This window comes from Equus asinus, unplaced genomic scaffold, assembly GCF_041296235.1.
Source record: "Equus asinus isolate D_3611 breed Donkey unplaced genomic scaffold, EquAss-T2T_v2 contig_329, whole genome shotgun sequence".
Taxonomy (NCBI): domain Eukaryota; kingdom Metazoa; phylum Chordata; class Mammalia; order Perissodactyla; family Equidae; genus Equus; species Equus asinus.
Window position 1 is genome coordinate 35001 of NW_027224993.1, and position 17162 is coordinate 52162.

Genomic DNA, 17162 nt, shown 5'->3' on the forward strand with positions numbered 1-17162 from the left:
CCGGACTTGGTCCCCGGACTGGGGCGCGCGGGTCGACCAGATGTCCGCGGCGCCCGGGGCCGGGTCCCGGGTCTCTGGGTGCCCTGGGTGTTCTGGGTGCGCTCCCGGCCCTCTGTCGGCTCCGAAGGCCCCGCGGACTCGTAGCCACGGGGTCCGGCGGCGCGCGGGTCGACCAGATGTCCGCGCCGAGCGCCGCGGGACCGCAGGGCGCTCGGCCTTCTCGGAGGCTCGAGGGCTCCGGCGACCCGGCGGACGAGCAGCGGCGAGGCCGCTGGGGCCGCCGCCCTGCCGGGTCGACCGGCGACCCGGCCCCCGGGTCTCGGGTCTCGGGGGGGTGGGCGGGTCGACCAGATGTCCGCACCGAGCGCCCCGCGGGGCCGCGGGGCCGCGGGGCGCTCGGCCTTCTCGGAGCCCCGAGGGCTCCCTGGAGGCCGCCGGGGCCGCCGCCCTGCCGGGTCGACCAGCTGTCCGGCCCGGACTTGGTCCCCGGACTGGGGCGCGCGGGTCGACCAGATGTCCGCGGCGCTCGGGGCCGGGTCCCGGGGCTCTGGGTGCTCTGGGTGCGCTCCCGGGCCTCTGTCGGCTCCGAAGGCCCCGCGGACTGGTAGCCACGGGGTCCGGCGGCGCGCGGGTCGACCAGATGTCCGCGCCGTGCGCCGCGGGGACGCGGGGCTCTCGGCGGCCTGGGTGGGCTCCCCGGCCTCCGTCGGCTCCAGAGACCCCGCGGACTCGCGGGTGCGGCTCCCAGGTGGCCGACGCCCTGCCGGGTCGACCAGCTGTCCGGCCCGGACTTGGTCCCCGGACTGGGGCGCGCGGGTCGACCAGATGTCCGCGGTGCTCGGGGCCGGGTCCCGGGGCTCTGGGTGCTCTGGGTGCTCTGGGTGCGCTCCCGGCCCTCTGTCGGCTCCGAAGGCCCCGCGGACTCGTAGCCACGGGGTCCGGCGGCGCGCGGGTCGACCAGATGTCCGCGCCGAGCGCCGCGGGACCGCAGGGCGCTCGGCCTTCTCGGAGGCTCGAGGGCTCCGGCGACCCGGCGGACGAGCAGCGGCGAGGCCGCCGTGGCCGCCGCCCTGCCGGGTCGACCGGCGACCCGACCCCCGTGTCTCGGGGGGGGGGGGGGGGAGCGGGTCGACCAGATGTCCGCACCGAGCGCCGCGGGGCCGTGGGGCCGCGGGGCGCTCGGCCTTCTCGGAGCCCCGAGGGCTCCCTGGAGGCTGCGGACGAGCAGCCGCGAGGCCCCCGGGGCAGCCGCCCTGCCGGGTCGACCGGCGGCCCGGCCCGGACTCGGGCCCCGGGTCCCGTGGCGCGCGGGTCGACCAGATGTCCGCGCCGAGCGCCACATGGCTGCGGGTCGCTCCGGCTTCTCGCAGTCCCGAGGGTTCCGCGGGCACGTAGCTGCGAGACCCGGGCGGCTGCCCTCCGCCCGGCTCACGGGGCGCTCGTGTCCATCAGCTGGTCGTGCGGAAATCCCGTGGTTGGCCTCCCTCCCTCCCTCCCTCCCTCCCTCCCTCCCTCCCTCGTCCAGCCGCCACGTTTTCGGGGTTCGTGCGACTGGGATGAAATAGACCTTCCAAACGTCAATCGGAGATCATCCATCATACCTCTCGAGTCCCCAAAAGCCAAGAAACACGCCAACCAAAACGCTTTTATTATGCCAACGGTTCCCGTTTTCATTCCTATCGTTTAGGGAGGTTTGGTGGCAGCAGCGGCCGAAAGCAAAAGGAAACCCGAGGAAAGCGGCTCCATCCACCAGGGCTGTGTCTCATCGGTGCCGACGCAGGAGGGACGGGCTTCGTTCGTTCGTTCGCTGCGGCCCAAATTCCCGGGCCGCCCGAAGACCGCTCGCACCGGCCCGAGGGAGGGAGCCCCGGCAGGCAGGATGCCTCCGGGGAAATGGACAAGTCGACCGCGCGACCCACAACCCGCCCGACTGGGGGCGAGAAGGAGCATGGAGGAGGACTCCGTCCCCTAGTCGGCAGACGGCCCTGGGACAGGGACGTTCGCCAAAACCTCCCCAAGGCCGCTTTCCGTGACCGAGTCGGCCTCCCCGGCTGTACTCGTCCCGGCCCGAGAAACGAGACGCGGGGTGGATCGGGACCAGGCCACGCACCAGGCCGGCCGGCGCGGCATCCTCCCTCCCCCGACCTGACCTGACCTGGACGAACGCCTCCCCATCGCCCGCCCCCGCGAGGCTGATCCGTCCGGCCTGTGAGGAGGCCGCTTGTCGGGCGCCACCTGCTGCCCGGCATCCTCTTATATAGTGTTCGAGGAGGTCGACCAGGTGGCCCGGCCTGGATTGGGGGGGGGGGGCGCGGGGTGCGGTGTCCCGGGCGGCGGGGGACGGGGGGGTAGGAGTGGAGAGGGAAAGGTGGGCGTGGAGAATGCCGGGGTCGGGGGTCGGCGCGGGGCGGGGTGGGAGTTGGGGATAGGGGAGGGGCGGGAGGCCGTCTGGACATGGAGGGTCGGAAGAGCGGTGGTGACAATGATTTTCATTATCATTTAGAAAGAAGAACGTGGACTTCTTTAGAGGAGTCCTTTGAATAGCTTCTCCATTTAGTTAACATACATCCAAATGGAGGTCGGGAAACTTGGGTCCTGTTAACATATGGATGGAAGTGGAAAGAACTATCGCGATGACCGTCCTTGTGTTTCTTTTATTTTTTCTTTCTTCCTGCTCCCCAAAGCCGCCCCCCCCACCCCCGCCCCGCCCCGCCCCGCCCCGCCCCGTCCCGTCCCGTCCATAGTTGTAGGTTCCAGTGGTAGGTCTTTCGCGTTTCTGCTATGTGGGACGCCGCCTCGGCGTGGCTTGAAGGGCGATGCTGGGTCTGGGGCTGCGCCCAGGATCCGAACCGGTGAAAACCTGGGCCGTCGAAGCCGGGGGCCGGGGTGGGGGGCGCATACTTGACCGCTCGTCCACGGGCTCGGCCCCCGGCCCCTTGTTTTCTAGGGAGAGAGACAGAGAGACCCGATCCATTTTCCCTTGGCCTCTAAAGCGTGCGTGTGGTCGAAAGGCGACAGAGAGAGGGGTTCTGGTCCAGAAAGCCCCGACTGCGCTGCCGCGGGGATCGGTCGGTTCCGCCCGAACCGTCCGAGTCGGAAAGGAACGGACAGCTTTCCTCCTTTGGGCCCCTGACTTGGGGCCGACAGGGGAAGAGGAACAGGCCTCTCTCCCTCACACCCTGGTCCCTTCCTCCAGGACGCCCTCCTTCTAGTCAGCCCGCCTCTGGCTTTTCCACACGCCGACGACCGCTCGTCGGCATGGACCCACCTTCCTTGGGGGACACCACCACACGACTCTCCCACTCGTCTGCCTGCCTTTCGTTGGCGTCGCTGCCAAAGGCGAGGGGTAGGGGTGGCGGTGGCAGGGACGGCAGGGGCCCAGCGGCTCTCTGGCGGGTGAGGAAGTCTTGCTGGTTCTCCTAGGTCGGTGATCTTTCTCGATCTCCACACACATTCTTCGTTTGGGGAGCCAAGAGACGCCCTCTGAGGAATCCCTATGGCCAGGGTCGATCACTTACTCGCTCACTGCCTCGGCCTCGGCCTCGGCCTCTGTCCGTCTTGTCTCCCTCCCTCCCTCCCTCCCTCCCTCCCTCCCTCCCTCCCTCCCTCCCTCGTCGGTCTCTGTGTGTGGACGTCTAGGTGGAGGCGAGGCAGGGAGGCCACCCACCCACCCACCCACCCACCTACCTCGTGGTTTACCACACGCTCTACACGGAGGTAGAATTCCCATCCCACCGAATCCATCCTTTCCACGGGGCACAAGCCAGTGGCCTTCGGGAGTCTCTCTCCCCAAGGTGGCGCATCCGTCATGGCTATCTATTTCCAGAAGGTTTCCGTTTCCATCCCCTCCCCCCGAAAGAAAAAACGGCCCCACTCCCGGATCTGCCCCACCACGATCACCACCACCGCTGCCGCCGCCGCCGCCGCCGCCATCTGCTGTCGCCCTCTAGGGTTGGACCGTTCTAGCTCTCTCCTCTGTGTGGAATCGCAACGTAGGTCGCCTTGGATGTCTGGCACCTCTCACTTAGCAGAAGGTTTTGGAGGCTCAGGCTGGGCCACGCTTTGGCCCGGGTCAGTGTTCCGTTCCTCCGGACGGCTTCCTCGTTTTCCACGAGAAGGAGCCGTGAAGACGGAAAGGAAGGGCGGATGGATGGCTTTTCCCGTGCTACCGAGTCCCTCTCCCCTTTTCCCCAAAGCGTGAGGGGCGGTCGAGAGGATCGTCTCTGATGACAAAAGTCAGAGGCACCCCGGGTCAGACACCGTGCGAGGCGTTGGTGTGTTCTCGAGAGGAGAACACGTCCCCGTCAGCGTTTCCTGTCGTTCTCGTTCCGAAAGGATTCACGCGCCACCCCGTCTCCCTCAAGGTCTTAGGGCTGTCGTGCTCCGCAGCCGTCACGTGTCGTGGATCCTGGGCACCACCACGCCACCCCGCCCCCCCCCCCCCGCCATAGCTGTCGATCGCTATGTGGCACGCCTACGTTTGCCCAAAAGAGCAGTCCGATGGACAGCGTGGTGCTTTTCCCAGCAGGCAGGCAGGTGAGAGTCACCCCTCTAGAAGGTTTCCAAGCCCCGTTCCATTCTCAGAGGCAGCTCCTTTGGCCATCAAGGAGGCAGGCGATGGGGGTGGGGGTGGGGATGGGGATGGGGCAGGGGCCTCTGTCCCTCTGTCGCGGTAGAAATGATTGGGAAAGGAGGGACGATGGGCGTAGGTCGACCATCCTGGGCGGTGGTGCTTTGGGAGCTTTTTCTAGAAGAAGGAGCGAACGGCGTTCCCTGGGAAGGGAGGAAACCAGAGGAGGTCCCCCTCAGACCGACCTGGCACGAGAAGGACACACACTCTCTCTCTCTCTCTCTCTCTCTCTCTCTCTCTCTCTCTCCCTTTTCTTCCTGACTTGAAATCAGGAGACAAAACTCCCCTGCCAAAGGGGCCCTCCCAAAACGGGGAGTGAGGAAGACCTCCTTCTCTTCACGGCTGAAGTTCTCCCTGCCTTTCCTGGACGGGAAGGATAGCACCTACGCCCGCTGCCGTCGGTGACTTTTAGTCCCCCTGGAGAGGAAGAAATTCTTTCCCGTGGCCGAACCCTGGCGGTTCGTTCGTGCTGCAGAGGACGTGACCCTCTCTGACACACCCAGGAACCTCCTCGCTCCGGGTCGAGGAGAGGGAGTTCTGTTCTGTGGTTTAGAATGGTGCTTAAAAAGGGATGTCGCTTACAAAGGGTCCTCGTCCCCCTTCCTAAACCTAAACGGACGGCTCGGCTCGGAGGCGTGAGATACGTTTCGCATCCTCCTCGTCGTCTTCACTCAAAGTTTTATTGGAGTTTGGAAGATTTTATTTTTTGTCTTTCCTTTTTCTCCCCAAAGCCCCCCGGTACGTAGTTGTGTGTTCTTCGCGGTGGGTCCTTCTAGCGGTGGTATGTGGGACGCCGCCTCAGCGTGGTTTGATGAGCAGTGCCGTGTCCGCGCCCGGGATCCGAACGAACCGATGAAACACTGGGCTGCCTGCAGCGGAGCGCGCGAACTTAACCACTCGGCCACGGGGCCAGCCCCTTACTGGATTTTCAAAACAACTCCGGGGGCCGGCCCGGTGGCGCGGCGGTGAAGTTCGCACGTTCTGCTCCGCCGGCCCCGGGTTCGCCGGTCCGGATCCCGGGCGCAGGACCCGGCACCGCTTGGCGAGCCACGCTGTGGCAGGCGTCCCACCTGGAAAGTAGAGGGGGATGGGCACGGATGTCAGCTCAGGGCCAGTCTTCCTCGGCCGACAGAGGAGGATTGGTGGCAGATGTTCGCTCAGGGCTCATCTTCCTCAAAAATAAAATAATAAATCGATTCGATAAAATGTCAAATAACACAACCGCGGGATCACGCTTAGAGTCACCCTTGGCCCGATGATGCCACTCCCCACCCCCCCCACCCCCCTGCCCCCCACCATTTGGAGGTGCCGTCAGTGGGATTCGTTCCTGTTTGTCCATCTTTCTTCCTCTTTTTTTTTTTTTTTTTTAAAGACTGGCACCCGAGCTCATTGCCAATCTTTTCTTTTCTTTTTATTCCTCCTCCTTCTTCTTCTTCTCCCCAGAGCACCCCAGTACCTAGTTCTATATTCTCTTTGAGGGTCCCTCTGGTTCTGCCGTGTGGGACGCCACCTCAGCGTGGTTTGATGAGCGGTGCCGTGTCCGAGCCCAGGATCCGAACCTTCCAAGCCCCGGGCCGCTGAAGCGGAGCGTGCAAACTCAACCGCTCGGCCACGGGGTCAGCCCCTCCCTTCCTTCCTTCCTTCCTTCCTTCCTTCCTTCCTTCCTTCCTTCCTTCCTAAGGAGGAGGAGGCAGGCACTGTGTGAAGTCGCCAGTGAGTCTGTGGAAAGAGACGGAGGATTTCCCATGGGAAGCCGGGGCGGGGGACACGGACCGATGTCGTGCGAACTTGAAGGTGAAAGATCAAAAAACCCACACACGCCTAGAGCGGCGGGTTGCCCGTTAGGAGTTTGCTTGCCGGGCCCATAACGCAGGGCTCATCGATGAGCCAAACCGTCCGTGATCCTCAAGCAGTCTAGTAGGGTTAGAGAAAGGAGGGGGGCACTCTTTCTGCCCCAGATGAGGCGAGTTTCTCAGACAGCCACCCTGCCCCAACATCTTCCCTCCCTGCCTCCCGGCCCTTGGTGGACTGCGGCCTAAGGGTGGGGGAATTGAAGAAAGCCGTTCAATGGAAAAAAGCCCGAGGCCATGGGAGAGAGCTTCCTGCACTTGAATGAAGCCCTGACGCCAGGCCCATCGGAATGAATGGGCCTGACCTCCCCTCCCCCCTCCCCCCTCCCCCCTCCCAGGCTGGCGACTCGGCAGTGGAAGGCTAGGGGTTTCTTCCGAAATGGTGAACCGGCCCCCTTGTCCACAGGAAAACCACACACGGGTACAGCCTAGGCCGGATCTCAGGGTACAGCCTAGGCCGGATCTCAGGCCAAGTCGTCAGGGTGGCAAGATGATGGCGGATGAGAGGAAACTTGTTCTGGGACCGCACCGCCCCCCCCCCCCCATCGCCTCTCTGGCTGAGAAGAGGGCTGGGGAGCGGTGAGGGTCAGGGGGAGAGTGGGGGCGGGGCCGGGACAGGGACCACCGGGCAGTAGGACGGGAGTAGCCCTGAGGCCTGCCTGCCTGCTTCCTTCCCTGCCGGCGCAGGGCTGAGAGAGGCACGGGGCACGCTGGCTCCTGCCCCTTCACTCATTCGGGAAGCCTCCTGTTGTTGCTCCTGAGGTGCCGGCTGCGGTGACAGACAGAGCAAAACTCCTCTCTCTGTCTATTTCTTCAAAGGCCCGAGTCTGAGCTACGACAGATTCCCCTGTGGCTCAACCCGCAACCTCCCATCCTGCCAGACCAGACCCCTTGTCTAAAAACCTCCACTGGAGGAGCTCTTCCACCTGACTCGGAAAGGAAACACCAGCCCCGCCTCAGCCTCACACCCACCACCACCACCACCACCCGCCCCCCCCCCCGCCCCACTCTCCTCCGGACCCAGATACCTAACAGAGGGAACAAAAATCCAAAAATCCTGCTGCTCTCCTTCTACCACCTCCACTTCAGAAGAGTCAGTCTCCCCCGAACACCTCAGACTCTGTGACTTCCCGCGGCCTCCCTTTCCCCGTCCCCATTCTCTCCCCGGACGGGCCCCATCTTACACTTGAACGACAGCTCCACCGCTCGGGGCAGCTGGACACGATGTCCCAAAGTGGCCCGGACGGTAGCCTGGTCGATTCCAAAGGACCCACGCACGCAGTCGGCCATAAACGTGGTGTGGAGATCGTGGACGTTTGCGGGCCTCTGATGAAATCGCTGCTCCGGGGACCCCGGCGTCTAGGACCCGTCTTCTCCGTGTTCTTCACACCGTTGCTCCTGGGCCGGTTATTCTCTTCCCTCTCACTGACCTTAACGTTTTGTCTCTGCCATTGAATTTTGACTGTGCGAATGTGACTTGCCGCTGTAGGGCTGCGTGGATCTCTCAGGCATCCTGCTGTGCCGTGCGGGGGGGGGGGGGGAATCCTTGGTGGGTGGGTCGATAGACGTCCCTTTGGTTGTGCCCTGGAGGGGAGAGACAGAGGGGACGACTCAATCCACCACGAACGCTGATGTCGCTCCGATAAACCTGTAGCGGTGATTCTAGTTTATGGCCCGTGTCCTGAAAATAACTTCCCGAAGGGCCAGCCCGGCGGCACAGCGGTTAAGTTCGCACGTTCCGTTTTGTCAGCCAGGGGTTCGCAGGTTCGGATCCAGGGTGCGGACGTGGCGCCGCTTGGCGAGCCACGCTGTGGTCAGCGTCCCGCCTATCAAGGGGAGGGGGATGGGCACGGATGTTAGCTCGGGATCACTCTCCCGGGGCAAAAAGAGGAGAATTGGCAGCAGGTGTCAGCTCGGGGCTCGTCTTCCTCGAAAAATAAATTAATTAAATTAATAAAAACAACTTCCCAAACCTCTCTGATAACTTGAAGCTTTGAAGTTTTGCGAGGTGAAATCAGGTGATAAAAAAGTCCACGGACAGGGGCGGCCCCGTGGCCGAGTGGTTAAGTTCACAAGCTCCCCTTCGGCGGCCCAGGGTTTTGCCGGTTCAGATCCCGGGCACGGCACGGACACGGCACCGCTCGTCGGGCCGTGTGGAGGCGGCGTCCCACATGCCACAACTGGAAGGGCCCTCAACTAAGATAGACAACTATGTCATGGGGGGGATTGGGGGAGAAAAATCGGGAGGGGGGGAAAAAAAAACAAAAACGGAAGATTGGCAACAGGCGTTAGCTCTGTGAGGGCCGATCTTCCTCACCCAAAAACTAAAGTGAGATGAAATCAAATAAAGCGAAGGAAAAGCTAAACCTATGAAATCCCATGTTTCTAAAAGTGGCCAAGTGTTTAGACATTGGCCAAGCGACGGAATGCTCATGGGAAGGACAGTTCCTAATTGCTGGCTTCTTAGTTTTCACCAAAATTAAGGTTCGTGAGGGTTAAAAAATCTACTTAACAAATGCGATGAAAGCCACTAGGCCGGCCCGGTGGCGCGCTGGTTAAGTGTGCCTGTTCCGCTTCGCCGGCCCGGGGTTCGCCAGTTCGGATCCCGGGGGTGCACGTGGCACCGCTGGGCGAGCCACGTGGTGGTAGGCGTCCCACATATGAAATAGAGGAAGATGGGCACGGAGGTGAGCTCAGGGCCAGCCTTCCTCGGCAAAAAGAGGAGGATTGGCAGCAGTTAGCTCAGGGCTCATCGTCCTCAAAACAAAACAAAACAAAACAAAAAGCCACTAAAAGTGAATATGGGAAACATCTTTGTGTTCAAGGAAAGTGAGATGGCTGCCTTCAGGCAAGAGGGCCTAAAAAGTAAAGATCGTTTTGTCTGTGAAAAGGTGATCAAAGTTTCACGGGGAAAATAATCTGAGAAAAAGGCCTGTTCGTGGTCAAGTGGCCTAAAATTGGAACGAGTGGACAGATAGAAATGGCGAGCGATAGGATCTATGGGAGTCTATGAGGAAGCCATTGGGTGTCGGCCTAATTCGGCCTGACAGTGTTTTTCGAAAAGGGCCTGACGTGGCCGTCGAGCACGCATCGCATCGTAGATCCGCTTTACACATTTCCTACGGCAAGAACCAATGCCCTTAAGGGAAAGGAGCAGCTTCCCCGTGCTCGGGCCTTTCCTTAAGGAGAGGCATCTTTCCTTAGGCTAGGAGCGGATGGTTGCGCTCACCTTTGACCATCCGGCTCCCCTGTGACCACCCAGGCCCAGACAACAGACCTGCCACCCAGCAGTGTCTGTCGATCGCTGTGCCGACAGAGCAGTCTCGCGACTATCATCCAAGGGACCTTTCGATCCTATGTGAAACGTCCTCTCTGGGGGTCTAGAAGCACTCTGTACACCCCACTTCCCGGGCACCCTCTCTTCCTTCGGGAAGAAAGGCCCCGGGCCACAGTCCTCACATTTCAGCTCAGAATAAACGCACCCCGATTTTCACGGATAGATTGGTTCCGGATTATTTCCGTCGACAGAATGGAATCAAGTCAATGAGTTTCAAGATCGGAGGGAAGCTGATGCAAAATCAGAATTTGTTTTTCTCACTCCCGAAAGGATACTTTTCTCTAACTTCTAGTCTCCTCCTGATAAAGACATTGGAAAATGTTTCTCTTGACCTCTGAGGGAATCGACACCAAAGACAGAGATCCTCCATTTTGTCAGAATGATTTCCTAGGCCTCCAATGGAGGAGGCCTCCCTCGGACGGGAGCTCAGCTTTTGTTTTGCAACAGTTTTCCTCTCTCTGCTTGCCTTTAACATCTCCTTTCCCGTTCTTCTTTTTTGGAAGGGAAATACGTGCACCGCTGGGGAAAAAAAAAAAAAAAGAATTTTCTAAATGACCAAAGAAGATCTACGACTGTTGTTATTTTGGTTTCACGGAGCAGTTCCACGTCCACATTTACTCCATTTTAAACACCCACACACACTCACAGCACGGCGCTGTGAGGATGTCCCGGGGAACTCGATTTGTGGAGGGAATGGCTGTGAGGTCTCTGCCCCCCAACCCCCACCATTTGGGTGCTTCTGCTTGTTGATGAGGACGGGAAGCCCTGCTGAAATCCATATTCTTATCACCACACGTGCATCTGCACCCATGCTCCCCCCCGTGTGTCGTCTTTGGGCTTTGCTGTGGCCCCGTGCGGAGGGAGACCTGTTTTGTGTTGTAAACTTTTCCGCGGCCAAGCGGCTCGGTCCTTTCCTCTACGACTTGTGGGCTCTGTCTGTCCGTCTGCCTTAGAGAGACCCTCTGGGCCGGAAGTGACAGGCTGCACACAATTCCTGACAGACTGCGGACAATTCCTCCGTCGTCACGGTCCTTCTCTGATGACGTGCATGGTTTCGGTTTGACAGCGACCCCCACCCCCCACCCCGCCGTGATTTTCTAAGTCCTCCCGGGAGCCCGGGAAGTGCTCGGGCCGCTCCGGGAAGCGGGGGCCGGCAGCCCCGGCCTGCCCCGTGGCATCTCCGGGGACTTTTCCACCTCTGTCCGCGTCAGCCAGCCGGCAGCCCCGCGCCCGGCCCGGCCCAGAAGTCACGTGGGGAGTCTGTCCCCTTCCTGGCAAGCCCACCCACCCCACCCCCCTCCCCGCCGATTTTCCAACACCTCCTTCTGCGCCCAGGGTTGCCCTGTGCTGCCTGGGAGCTCCGAGGTGGACACCCTGGGGCCTCACGTGGTGACCTCCCGGCCGCCCCAAGCGGGCCCAGAGAGAAAGAGAGAGAGAGAGAGACAGAGAGAGACAGAGACAGAGACAGAGACAGAGAGAGACAGAGACAGAGACAGAGACAGAGACAGAGACAGAGAGAGACCTGACCCGGCGGTGGGCTCAGGCTGTGCACTCTCGCTGGCTGGTGACCCGGTTCCCTCCCGCTGACCCCTCCGCGCCGGTCGTTGGGCGCCATCTGGCGGCCGCTTTTACAGAGTGGCCCTCCTCCGGAGCCCCGGCGACATGAGCAAGGGATGGGACTCGCAGGACGTCTGTGTGGTTTCCAGTGTGGGGCTGTGTGGAACAGAGCTGCTAAGAACATTCATGCCCCGGATTCTGTGTGAATGAACAGGAACGTGGCCGCAGCCCCCACCCCGCCCCCCGCCCCAGCCCCCGGGAGTGGTGGGAGTGGTGCCCTCCAGACCACCCTCGGGTTGGATGCCTCCCTCCCTGGAAGGACTCACGGGACTCCACAAAAGCTGACTTCCTGGAGGTCCAGCGGAGACCCCCAAGGCCCAAGGCCCCCCCCCCCCCCACCCACCCACCACAGATCACTGTGGAAGCCTTAACGACCCAAGGCTCCAGCTACATACAGACGCTCTTAGGAGGCAAGATACACCAAAGGCTTATGTAGGTTGCCACTTTCGGTGGTGGTTTCCGCGGCGTGTCAGTTTTGGAACCCGCCACGCCCTTTTTCACAGAGGCCATACCGTTTCCCTTCACCACCAGTGAGGCGTGAGTGACTGACTTGGCTTCTCCGCGACCTGACTAGCAGTTTGATCCTGTTCCGGTATTTGGAAGAAGGCAGTCTCACCCATGTGTCCCCACAATGTCTCCCTCTAATTTTCTCACTTGCTTTTCCAGGGAACAGCTCACATCTTTTCATGCGCTTATCGGTCATCCATGCGTACCTCCTCCACCCCAGGTGAAAGTGCCTGCTCTGTCTATTGCTCTTCCATTCTTTTTGTATTTTTCAGTGTTGATTTCCCCCGGGTCTCCACTCCATTGTGGGTTTTGTTTTTTGTTTTCTGTTTTTTGTTTTTTTTTTTTTGCTTAAAGATTGTCACCTGAGCTAGGCACTGTTGCCCTGCTTCCTCAGTTTCAGAGGGTACCTTTTTCAGGGTTGCTTTTTGACCGGGTCTCCTCGCCATTGTATTTTTTTATTTTTTTATTTTTTGCTTAAAGATTGCCACCTGAGCTAGCCTCTGTTGCCCATCTTCTTCGGTTTCAGAGGGTAGATTTCTCAGTGTTGCTTTTTCGCCAGCTCTCCACGCCCTTGCGTCTTTTTTTTTTCTGCTTGAAGGCTGCAACCTGAGCTAGCTTCTTTTGCCCAAGTTCATCAGTTTCAGAGGGTGGATTTCTCCGTGTTGCTTTTTCCCCAGGTCTCAACACCCTTGTGTGTTTCTTTGGCTTAACGATTGCCACCTGAGCTAGCCTCTGTTGCCCATCTTCGTCCGTTTCAGAGGGTGGATTTCTCAGTGTTGCCTTTTCGCCAGCTCCCCACGCCCTTGTGTGTTTCTTTTGCTTAAAGATTGCCACCTGAAGCCAGCCTCTCTTGCCCATCTTCCTCAGTTTCAGAGGGTAGATATTTCAGGGTTGCTTTTTCCCCAGGTCTCCACGCCTTTGTGTTTTGTTTTTGCTTAACGAGTGCCACCTGAGCTAGCCTCTCTTGCCCATGTTCCTCAGTTTCAGAGGGTAGATATTTCAGGGTTGCTATGTCCCCAGGGCTCCACGCCTTTGTGCTTTGTTTTTGCTTAAGGATTGCCACCTGAGGTAGCCTCTCTTGCCCATCTTCCTCAGTTTCAGAGGGTGGATTTCTCCGTCTTGCTTTTTCCCCAGGTCTCCACGCCCTTGTGTGTTTCTTTTGCTTAAAGATTGCCACCTGAGCTAGCCTCTGTTGCCCATCTTCCTCAGTTTCAGAGGGTAGATATTTCAGGGTTGCTTTTTCCCCAGGTCTCCACGCCTTTGTGTTTTGTTTTTGCTTAACGAGTGCCACCTGAGCTAGCCTCTCTTGCCCATGTTCCTCAGTTTCAGAGGGTAGATATTTCAGGGTTGCTTTGTCCCCAGGGCTCCACGCCTTTGTGCTTTGTTTTTGCTTAAGGATTGCCACCTGAGGTAGCCTCTGTTGCCCATCTTAGTCCGTTTCAGAGGGTGGATTTCTCAGTGTTGCCTTTTCGCCAGCTCCCCACGCCCTTGTGTGTTTCTTTTGCTTAAAGATTGTCACCTGAGCTAGGCACTGTTGCCCTGCTTCCTCAGTTTCAGAGGGTACCTTTTTCAGGGTTGCTTTTTGACCGGCTCTCCTCGCCATTGTATTTTTTTATTTTATTTTTTTTGCTTAAAGATTGCCACCTGAGCTAGCCTCTGTTGCCCATCTTCGTCCGTTTCAGAGGGTGGATTTCTCAGTGTTGCCTTTTCGCCAGCTCCCCACGCCCTTGTGTGTTTCTTTTGCTTAAAGATTGTCACCTGAGCTAGGCACTGTTGCCCTGCTTCTTCAGTTTCAGAGGGTGCCTTTTTCAGGGTTGCTTTTTGACCGGGTCTCCTCGCCATTGTATTTTTTTATTTTATTTTTTTTGCTTAAAGATTGCCACCTGAGCTAGCCTCTGTTGCCCATCTTCGTCCGTTTCAGAGGGTGGATTTCTCAGTGTTGCCTTTTCGCCAGCTCCCCACGCCCTTGTGTGTTTCTTTTGCTTAAAGATTGTCACCTGAGCTAGGCACTGTTGCCCTGCTTCCTCAGTTTCAGAGGGTACCTTTTTCAGGGTTGCTTTTTGACCGGGTCTCCTCGCCATTGTATTTTTTTATTTTATTTTTTTTTGCTTAAAGATTGCCACCTGAGCTAGCCTCTGTTGCGCTTCTTTCTCAGTTTCAGAGGGTAGATTTCCCCGTGTTGCTTTTTCCCCAGGTCTCCACGCACTTCCTTTTATTTTTCCTTAAAAATTGCCACCTGAGCTAGCCTCTGTTGCCCATCTTCGTCGGTTTCAGAGGGTAGATTTCTCACTGTTGCTTTTTTGCCAGGTCTGCACGCCCTTGTGTTTTTTTTCTGCTTAAAGGTTGCAACCTGAGCTAGCTTCTTTTGCCCATGTTCCTCAGTTTCAGAGGGTGGATTTCTCCGTGTTGCTTTTTCCCCAGGCCTCCACGCCCTTGTGTGTTTCTTTTGCTTAACGATTGCCACCTGAGCTAGCCTCTGTTGCCCATCTTCGTCCGTTTCAGAGGGTGGATTTCTCAGTGTTGCCTTTTCGCCAGCTCCCCACGCCCTTGTGTGTTTCTTTTGCTTAAAGATTGCCACCTGAAGCCAGCCTCTCTTGCCCATCTTCCTCAGTTTCAGAGGGTAGATATTTCAGGGTTGCTTTTTCCCCAGGTCTCCACGCCTTTGTGTTTTGTTTTTGCTTAACGAGTGCCACCTGAGCTAGCCTCTCTTGCCCATGTTCCTCAGTTTCAGAGGGTAGATATTTCAGGGTTGCTTTGTCCCCAGGGCTCCACGCCTTTGTGCTTTGTTTTTGCTTAAGGATTGCCACCTGAGGTAGCCTCTCTTGCCCATCTTCCTCAGTTTCAGAGGGTGGATTTCTCCGTGTTGCTTTTTCCCCAGGTCTCCACGCCCTTGTGTGTTTCTTTTGCTTAAAGATTGCCACCTGAGCTAGCCTCTGTTGCCCATCTTCCTCAGTTTCAGAGGGTAGATATTTCAGGGTTGCTTTTTCCCCAGGTCTCCACGCCTTTGTGTTTTGTTTTTGCTTAACGAGTGCCACCTGAGCTAGCCTCTCTTGCCCATGTTCCTCAGTTTCAGAGGGTAGATATTTCAGGGTTGCTTTGTCCCCAGGGCTCCACGCCTTTGTGCTTTGTTTTTGCTTAAGGATTGCCACCTGAGGTAGCCTCTGTTGCCCATCTTAGTCCGTTTCAGAGGGTGGATTTCTCAGTGTTGCCTTTTCGCCAGCTCCCCACGCCCTTGTGTGTTTCTTTTGCTTAAAGATTGTCACCTGAGCTAGGCACTGTTGCCCTGCTTCTTCAGTTTCAGAGGGTACCTTTTTCAGGGTTGCTTTTTGACCGGCTCTCCTCGCCATTGTATTTTTTTATTTTATTTTTTTTTGCTTAAAGATTGCCACCTGAGCTAGCCTCTGTTGCGCTTCTTTCTCAGTTTCAGAGGGTAGATTTCCCCGTGTTGCTTTTTCCCCAGGTCTCCACGCACTTCCTTTTATTTTTCCTTAAAAATTGCCACCTGAGCTAGCCTCTGTTGCCCATCTTCGTCGGTTTCAGAGGGTAGATTTCTCACTGTTGCTTTTTTGCCAGGTCTGCACGCCCTTGTGTTTTTTTTCTGCTTAAAGGTTGCAACCTGAGCTAGCTTCTTTTGCCCATGTTCCTCAGTTTCAGAGGGTGGATTTCTCCGTGTTGCTTTTTCCCCAGGCCTCCACGCCCTTGTGTGTTTCTTTTGCTTAACGATTGCCACCTGAGCTAGCCTCTGTTGCCCATCTTCGTCCGTTTCAGAGGGTGGATTTCTCAGTGTTGCCTTTTCGCCAGCTCCCCACGCCCTTGTGTGTTTCTTTTGCTTAAAGATTGCCACCTGAAGCCAGCCTCTCTTGCCCATCTTCCTCAGTTTCAGAGGGTAGATATTTCAGGGTTGCTTTTTCCCCAGGTCTCCACGCCTTTGTGTTTTGTTTTTGCTTAACGAGTGCCACCTGAGCTAGCCTCTCTTGCCCATGTTCCTCAGTTTCAGAGGGTAGATATTTCAGGGTTGCTTTGTCCCCAGGGCTCCACGCCTTTGTGCTTTGTTTTTGCTTAAGGATTGCCACCTGAGGTAGCCTCTGTTGCCCATCTTAGTCCGTTTCAGAGGGTGGATTTCTCAGTGTTGCCTTTTCGCCAGCTCCCCACGCCCTTGTGTGTTTCTTTTGCTTAAAGATTGTCACCTGAGCTAGGCACTGTTGCCCTGCTTCCTCAGTTTCAGAGGGTACCTTTTTCAGGGTTGCTTTTTGACCGGCTCTCCTCGCCATTGTATTTTTTTATTTTATTTTTTTTGCTTAAAGATTGCCACCTGAGCTAGCCTCTGTTGCCCATCTTCGTCCGTTTCAGAGGGTGGATTTCTCAGTGTTGCCTTTTCGCCAGCTCCCCACGCCCTTGTGTGTTTCTTTTGCTTAAAGATTGTCACCTGAGCTAGGCACTGTTGCCCTGCTTCTTCAGTTTCAGAGGGTGCCTTTTTCAGGGTTGCTTTTTGACCGGGTCTCCTCGCCATTGTATTTTTTTATTTTATTTTTTTTGCTTAAAGATTGCCACCTGAGCTAGCCTCTGTTGCCCATCTTCGTCCGTTTCAGAGGGTGGATTTCTCAGTGTTGCCTTTTCGCCAGCTCCCCACGCCCTTGTGTGTTTCTTTTGCTTAAAGATTGTCACCTGAGCTAGGCACTGTTGCCCTGCTTCCTCAGTTTCAGAGGGTACCTTTTTCAGGGTTGCTTTTTGACCGGCTCTCCTCGCCATTGTATTTTTTTATTTTATTTTTTTTGCTTAAAGATTGCCACCTGAGCTAGCCTCTGTTGCCCATCTTCGTCCGTTTCAGAGGGTGGATTTCTCAGTGTTGCCTTTTCGCCAGCTCCCCACGCCCTTGTGTGTTTCTTTTGCTTAAAGATTGCCACCTGAAGCCAGCCTCTCTTGCCCATCTTCCTCAGTTTCAGAGGGTAGATATTTCAGGGTTGCTTTTTCCCCAGGTCTCCACGCCTTTGTGTTTTGTTTTTGCTTAACGAGTGCCACCTGAGCTAGCCTCTCTTGCCCATGTTCCTCAGTTTCAGAGGGTAGATATTTCAGGGTTGCTATGTCCCCAGGGCTCCACGCCTTTGTGCTTTGTTTTTGCTTAAGGATTGCCACCTGAGGTAGCCTCTCTTGCCCATCTTCCTCAGTTTCAGAGGGTGGATTTCTCCGTCTTGCTTTTTCCCCAGGTCTCCACGCCCTTGTG